The 8,051-nt window shown below is 41.2% G+C and overlaps 1 protein-coding gene across 1 annotated transcript in view; it reads left to right on the top strand.

The window, feature by feature from the left end:
* The first annotated feature begins 7,295 nt into the window (after positions 1 to 7,295).
* The window catches only part of FAT3 (FAT atypical cadherin 3), a 555,353-nt gene continuing 554,597 nt past the window's right edge, over positions 7,296 to 8,051 (top strand). The window contains exon 1 of the mRNA XM_075592531.1: positions 7,296 to 7,484. The gene's annotated coding sequence lies outside the window, so the exon portion shown is untranslated. The remainder of the gene's footprint in view (positions 7,485 to 8,051) is intronic.

The raw sequence follows: 8,051 nt of genomic DNA, 5'->3' as shown, positions 1-8,051 counted from the left end.
AGTTCTTTAATAGCTGTCCATTCTGACCTAGAAATGTTACTAGAGCCTGCAAAATCTGATAATTCATTAATATCACGGATTACCATATTAGAAAATACCTCCACCTGCGATACCGCCTGAAAGGGGGGGCAGAAGATGGATTTTGCCTTGAAGTTAATCACAGGTCCAAGTTCATTGGCATAAGGAGTCACCACATCTTGATCTTGCGGGGGAGACAAAGGGCTCGGGAATGGAATAGGGTTCCCTGAATCTGACAGTTCCTCAGCAGTAGGTATTTTGAGGAAATGCTTATGGAGCAGGAGTTTCCTACAAAAAAGTTGAACATCCTTAATCCATTCGAAAGTATCACAGCGGTGTGCAGTGTGGCACGCCACTACCGTGATGTGCATAACTCAGACCCTTCATCCCTGGTGGCTTTTGCCATTGATAAAATTAACATAGGCATTCGAGGCGGTAATGTGGAGCAACTTCTCCTGAAAAAAGAATGCAGATGGATAGTTCAATTGGGGACTATGATTCCAACAGGACTCAATGACTATCTCAGCTTTGCAATGTTTCTTTAGGTTTTCATTTATCTATTTTATGCTTTTAGGTTTTCCCCAAATTGCTTTGCCTTTCTGAGATGTCTAACTCTGAATCTTATCTTTTTTCCTTAGTTCATCTTTCTTTTTATTTTTTGCTCATTTGTAATATTTTCAGTCTACTTAATTTTACTTTGAGAATATCACTTTTTTATTTACTCTTTTTGATATTATTATTACTCATTTATTCTATCCTCATCCATTTCTCCTTGCTTTTAAACATCCTGCTTAGTAATTCTGTCTTTTTTTAATCACATTATGTTATTTTCTATGTCCCCCTATGTCTGTCTCTTTAAGGTTCATTGCCCTCTAAGTTCTTCTCGCATTCACATAGCAACAGCTGACGCGGTTCTATTTTTCAGAAATTCCTATTGGCTGTTTGACGCGAGTTAACTTTTGGCGTGAAAACGGAGCCCTTTAAAGAGTACTTGTGAATGCTGACATTGTACGCTCCCGGAAGAAGTCTTTTTGGCGAAACGGCCGTCGGAGCAGAGCAGTGACAGCACCCCCACCTCCTCCTGACCCGTGTGCTGCATCAGATTGCCCAAGATGTGGTGACTCCTGATGCCAATGAACTTGGACCTGTGATTAACTTCAAGGCAAAATCCATCTTCTGCCCCCCCATTCAGGCGGTATCGCAGGTGGAGGTATTTTCTAATATGGTAATCCGTGATATTAATGAATTATCAGATTTTGCAGGCTCTAGTAACATTTCTAGGTCAGAATGGACAGCTATTAAAGAACTGAAATCTCTGCCAGATATTATAATCAAACCCTCCGATAAGGGGGGTAATATTGTCCTCTGGCCTAGAAAGTTATATGAAGCAGAAGCATTTAAACAACTTCGTGATAGACACTGTTATAGAGAACTGCAGGGTGACCCTACTACTAAGTTCAAGGAAGAGCTCGATATTTTAGTGCGTGAGGCACTGGCAGAGGGTGTTATTACTAGACGCCATCATGACGGTTTAATTACTAAATACCCAGTTACACCAACATTATATCTTCTGCCCAAAATCCACAAGAGCCTCTCCCACCCCCCAGGAAGACCTATCGTATCGGGTATAGGAGGGTTATGTGAGCCTATAAGCCGTTTCATTGATGCATTCCTACGTTTGTCTGTGGAAACTTTACCCTCTTATCTCAGGGACAGCATGGATATACTCTCACGGCTGGATATGTGTTTGTTGAAAATGATACTATACTAGTCACCTGTGACGTTGAAACACTATATACCTGTATCCGCCATGAAGATGGCATTTTTGCCGCAAGATTCTTTATATCCATGCAGAACCTGAGTATAAACCTCACAAATACATTAATACAATTTTTGGATTTCGTTCTGAAACATAATTATTTTTTATTTAAAAATACTTATTATTTACAGATCAGAGGAACGGCTATGGGTGCAACATGTGCGCCCTCCTATGCGAATCTCTTCCTGGGGTGGTGGGAACGCGAAGAGGTCTTTTCGGAAGCCAATAGTGAGTACACGTCCCATGTGCTGTTGTGGTTGAGATACATCGATGATATTTTCATTCTTTGGCAGGGCACTGCATCCCTGCTGAAACAGTTCATCGATGTTCTCAATCACAACAGCATTAACATCAGGCTCACTTACACTTCAAGTGCTACTAATGTAAAGTACCTTGACCTTAGTATCAGTGTTGCTTCTGATGGACGCATAGTCACCGATATTTATCGGAAGACGACATCCTGCAACACTATACTACATGCAAGCAGTTTCCATCCCGTGCACCAGATCAAGGGAATACCCAATGGAGAGTTTATCAGACTCCGCCGTAATTGCTCGACTATGGATACCTTTAAAGCCCAAACAACAGAGATGAGCAATAGATTCAAAGCAAGGGGCTATAGTCAATCGGCCATAAAATGGGGTCTTAATAATAGCTATAAACTAGAAAGACAAGCTCTATTACAACCAAAACCAAAATTAACATCTTCTAAAACAATCAGGTTCATTGGAACTTATAATAATAAATAGAACAGTCTCAAAAACATCCTCCAAAAACATTGGGACATCCTCTTGGTAGATCAGGATCTTCGGGCCATTCTGGGTGATAGAGTCAATCTCACTAGTAGAAGGGCTCCTAACCTAAAGAATCTACTAGTCAGGAGCCATTACACTACTCCTCCAAAAGTTACTTTCCTTAACCAAGTTAACCTACAAATGTGGACATTTCTACAAATGTGGACATTGTTCTGCTTGTAGACATATGAAGCAGACCAATGTCTTTCATAATTCTAAAGGCACCCGAGATTTTAGAATTTTCCATTTCCTTAATTGTAAATCCAAGAATGTCATCTACCATCTGAGCTGTCCCTGTGGCCTGATCTATATTGGCATGACCACCAGGGAACTTCGTGTAAGGGTTCTGGAGCACACACAGAACATTAAAAATGCAACCAAAGATCTGGCATGTTTTTAAAAAAATCACCAGTGTGGCACGCCACTTCCGTGATGTGCATAACTCAGACCCTTCATCCCTGGTGGCTTTTGCCATTGAGAAAATTAACATAGGCATTCGAGGCGGTAATGTGGAGCAACTTCTCCTGAAAAAAGAATGCAGATGGATAGTTCAATTAGGGACTATGATTCCAACAGGACTCAATGACTATCTCAGCTTTGCAATGTTTCTTTAGGTTTTCATTTATCTATTTTATGCTTTTAGGTTTTCCCCAAATTGCTTTGCCTTTCTGAGATGTCTAACTCTGAATCTTATCTTTTTTCCTTAGTTCATCTTTCTTTTTATTTTTTGCTCATTTCTAATATTTTCAGTCTACTTAATTTTACTTTGAGAATATGACTTCTTTATTTACTCTTTTTGATATTATTATTACTCATTTATTCTATCCTCATCCATTTCTCCTTGCTTTTAAACATCCTGCTTAGTAATTCTGTCTTTTTTTAATCACATTATGTTATTTTCTATGTCCCCCTATGTCTACCTCTTTAAGGTTCATTGCCCTCTAAGTTCTTCTCGCCTTCACATAGCAACACCTGACGCGGTTCTATTTTTCAGAAATTCCTATTGGCTGTTTGACGCGAGTGAACTTTTGGCGTGAAAACGGAGCCCTTTAAAGAGTGCTTGTGAATGCTGACATTGTACGCTCCCGGAAGAAGCCTTTTTGGCGAAACGGCCGTCGGAGCAGAGCAATGACAGCACCCCCACCTCCTCCTGACCCGTGTGCTGCATCAGATTGCCCAAGATTTTCCTTTGTGACGTCGCTGATGCCCTAGCTTGGGACGCTGGTCTGTATTGCGGGACTTCCTCATTGCCCTGTTCACTACCCATCTGTAGTGCTCCCTGTCCCTGGGCTGCTCTAGCATAACCTTTGCTCATTACTATTGAGCTTTTACCTCTGGGGACTTGTGATGAGTGCTACCAGTGCACTATTTGGACTCCCTTCTCTTGCTGCTCATTTCATGTGTGCAGCATAGCTTTGGCATCAGCCTTTCACAGTCTGTTTGCAGCACATTATAGGGTCACATTTTTATTTACCTTCAGCTGTGTGTTATAACATTTCTCACCATTTTTAAGAGGTCAATTTATTTTTTCTGTGTTCTGGTTTGTTTTACCAATTCTATTTATATTTTTTTGAATTTTTCTTGCTATAGATCGGCCGATCTTAGTTACATTACTGGGGGAATTTTCTTTCCCCTGGTTTTGTTATGGTATATCTGTACTTTCTTGTTTTGGTTCCTACCAGACCTCATGAGCCTCTTTGGTGTATAATTTTCCATCATTGTGTCACACAGCAATTTATTTTATGATCTGTGTGGGTCTGTCTTGTGTGTTTTTTATACTCTTTGCTAATAAAGTCCATTTTTTCATTATATATTGTTTGAGTGCACCTTTTTGACCCTCCATTTTTCTTTTTCTTTGTGTAACATATTCCCTATGGGTCGGTAGCACCACCAGAGGGTCATTTTCTACCCTAACCTTTGGTTATCTTTGATTACTTAGTCATCCAGGGGTGATTTGATTGCGGCATCTATTTTGTGTTTAATTAAATATATATGTGTATGTGTGTGTGTGTGCGCGCGTGTGTGTAGCACCCTGCTAAATTATTCCCCCGTCCCTCATGTCAGCTTGGCAGCCGCAGGCAGTGCCAGTGTTAACAGCACATCACAAGGCCGTGCATGTGAGTCAGTTCCCTTAGTTATTACAATGTTGCACTTCCAGGCACATGTTTGGCCTGGTGATGTCTGGAAGGTGCTGAACAGGTCACATGTCTGGTTGATTGGCATGTGGTATGATTCAGATCTACCCAGTTACTAGGGATAGACTATTGGCCAATTCCACTGATATAAAAGGTGGGGATCCGCCTTCTTTTATTCAGACCCCAGGGAGGCTTCTATACCATCAGAAAAACCTCTACCACCATACCAGCACCCCCAGAAAAGATACTTAACATCGGGAGGTCTCCAGGTCCACCTGCCCTGTTTATTATTTTCCAGGCAGGGAAAGTTTGCTCGGGAATAGGGCCCCTGTAGTACAGGAGTGAGAGGCATTCTATCACCATATGGGGTGAAAGGAGGAAAGCTTCTCTATGCCCAGACTTCCCCGTGAAGATGCTTAGGTGGTGAGCCGACTGGGGCCTATGCTGCAATACTCTGCATACGAGTAGGAAGTATTCTGTTCCAGGGATATGCAAGGTCCTGGGAGCGGATCCCATGCTCTGGTTTAAGTGAGAATCAGACATGGGTTTCTACCAATGGGAAGATAGTAAGACGGTGAAAAATGAGTGTATATCACTACCTTTCCTGTTGATGAATTAAACTTCTGTTCCTAAATAAAGTGATCCAAGTTAAAAGTTGCTGGTGCCTATTCTATTTTTGTTCTAACACTCCTCAATTACAGTCTTAGGCCTTGTTCAGGTTGCCGGAGGCAGGAGTTGGAGGGAGGGCGTTCGGGAGGGAGGGCGGCAGTCTGCTGGGCGATGTGTGTTCATCCCCAGCAGACGTTTTCAGGAGTTGAGGAGGGGGCGGGGCTACAGACGGCAGCTTAGGGATCCAAGTTGCAGTCATGAAATTATTCTCAAGAATGATTTTATTGGCTGCCGAGGTCCCAGTGACGCTGCTGCAGCTTCAAAAAACGATTTTTTCGTTTATTGAAACTGTAGCCAGCATCAACTCCTGGCTTTGGAGACAGGGCAGCTGCTACCCTGACAACCAGTATTCAATTTGAATACTTTGTGTCCCACAGCAGCTCGCACGGCAGCACGCCTTCCCTCCGAAGACTGCACCCTGAACGAGGCCTTAGCCTGAACCACTGAAGGATGCCCTGAGAAGTTAACCCACTGAGCTATCACTCACACCTTAGAGCAGGTACAAAACCCTGTCCAAGCAAAATAGACTTCTTTTTAAAAGTTACCTCAAATATTCAGTACACCCTATCCTTGCTGCCAAGGAGGGGGGATAGGTGTGTTTTTTTTAATATATATATATATATACTGTATATATATATATATATATATATATATATATATATATATACACACACACACGCATATATATACACCAATAGAGATTGATTTCATACAATACAATTATATATATATATATATATATATATATATATATATATATATATATATATATATATATATATATATATATATAAAGAGAAGCACGTGCCCCATAGTGTAAAACTGTAAAATATTTCATGCCAAACTTGAAAAAATATAAGGTAGCACACTCACAAACGGAGCTACAATATCAGCATATTAAAGAGATAATATCTCTAATGATCACTCATCTGCAACAGATCTCAGTCCTCCGGTGTCAGTCACAAGAGGGAGTCCTGATGTGTCCAATACAGCACAAATTGCAGGGTGAATGGGGGGAAACTCAGTTACCAAGTAGCATGTGTAGAGGTAGCAGCCTTCCGGTACACGGAGATTATATATATACTAGTATAATCATGAATCTATTTATACATAAACATATGTATTAACAAAAACAGAAAGACCAGCGCAACATACAAAATGACACAACATATAGTACAATACTTCAGTGCTTATCTGCTCATGAGTAAGGGTCATTTAGTTAAACCCTTTGGCCAAAAGGTTATAAACCTGCAGCCACTTGTATATTTATACATATATATTCTTCTAAACAATGCACACAAAATCAGCTTGATGAACATTGTTTGCAATACATATACTGTATATAGGGTGGTTTGTATGTTTTACAGATCGCAGACTGCACAAACAATATACGGATTTCACATCCTATACTACAGTAATAATTACAAAAATAAGAGGCATATCTTCAGCACAGAACAAAACAGGAAAAAAGAACTATAAATAAAACTGTCAAACCTACTGAAGAATTGAATTCTCAGTCCATATAACCATGCAGTCTATGTGCTTACTATGCAGAAAGCCACATGCACCTGCAGTAAATAAGGAAGTAGAACAGTGACATCAGATAGTGGGAGGGATATGGGCGGAGAGGCTTTATATCTTTGTGACATTATAGATGAGATGGAGGAGGTTGCATTTGTAAACATACTGTATAGTTACAACTCTGAACTGACACATTTCATCAATCGTTGATTCAATGTACATAATTCACTGCTGCATGTTGCAGTGTGACTTTGCACTGCGGGGAGAAGTAGAGAGAGAGATTACACTCAGGCAGGGTTCCCCGGTAGGCTGCGCTATGATCAGTGGGCTGGGAATTCTCCTTATACAGTCTGGAGCTGCAGCTGGAGCAATAGGTAGGATCAGACTCTGAGCAGAGGCAAGCACAACACAGGCTGTATGTGACCTACAACAGGAGGCAGCATGGCACTTCTCTCCTTCTAACGGATCCCCTTTGACACCACACAGCACAGATTCCCTATCAGGGCAGCAGATCCACAGCAGACACGGGTTTGTGATGTTTCATTGTCTCTTGCTTTGTGTGACATGCAGTGGGGGACGCATGGAAAGTTTCCACCTTGCCCAGCCAGCCTGGAAAGTTGATGTCTCTGTGTGTGAGGAAGGGCAGAGATAGGGGTGAGAACTCTAAGCTCTGATCCCAAGCAGGAGACATGTGCTGGTATAATGCACTGAGGGCATCTGGAGATACAAATAGCCATACGAGTCGGGGCAATGTTTGTGGGCACTGAAGGCTGGTAAATCCACTTTTCTACTGGAAGATACAGTATGTTATGTTATAAAGGAAAAGCTTTGTTATTCTTTTATTATTTTGAATATGTTGTGCTCTATAAAATATGTTGTGATACAATTGTGGATCACATCTGTGTGTATGTGAATATGAATATGTGTGTGTGTGTGGGGGGGGGGTGTTTGTGTGTGTGTGTGTGTGTGTGTGTGTGTGTGTGTGTGTGTGTGTGTGTGTGTGTGTGTGTGTGTACTGTACTGTACATACATGCGTCTGTGGGATCCAATTTCTTTCTTTCATACATTGCATTTTAATATCTTTATTGTGTGTGT

The sequence above is a fragment of the Ascaphus truei genome, chromosome 3 (genome assembly GCF_040206685.1).
Source record: "Ascaphus truei isolate aAscTru1 chromosome 3, aAscTru1.hap1, whole genome shotgun sequence".
Classification (NCBI taxonomy): Eukaryota; Metazoa; Chordata; class Amphibia; order Anura; family Ascaphidae; genus Ascaphus; species Ascaphus truei.
The sequence above is the reverse complement of the archived record's forward strand: the minus strand, read 5'-3'. Positions and strand labels throughout refer to the sequence as shown.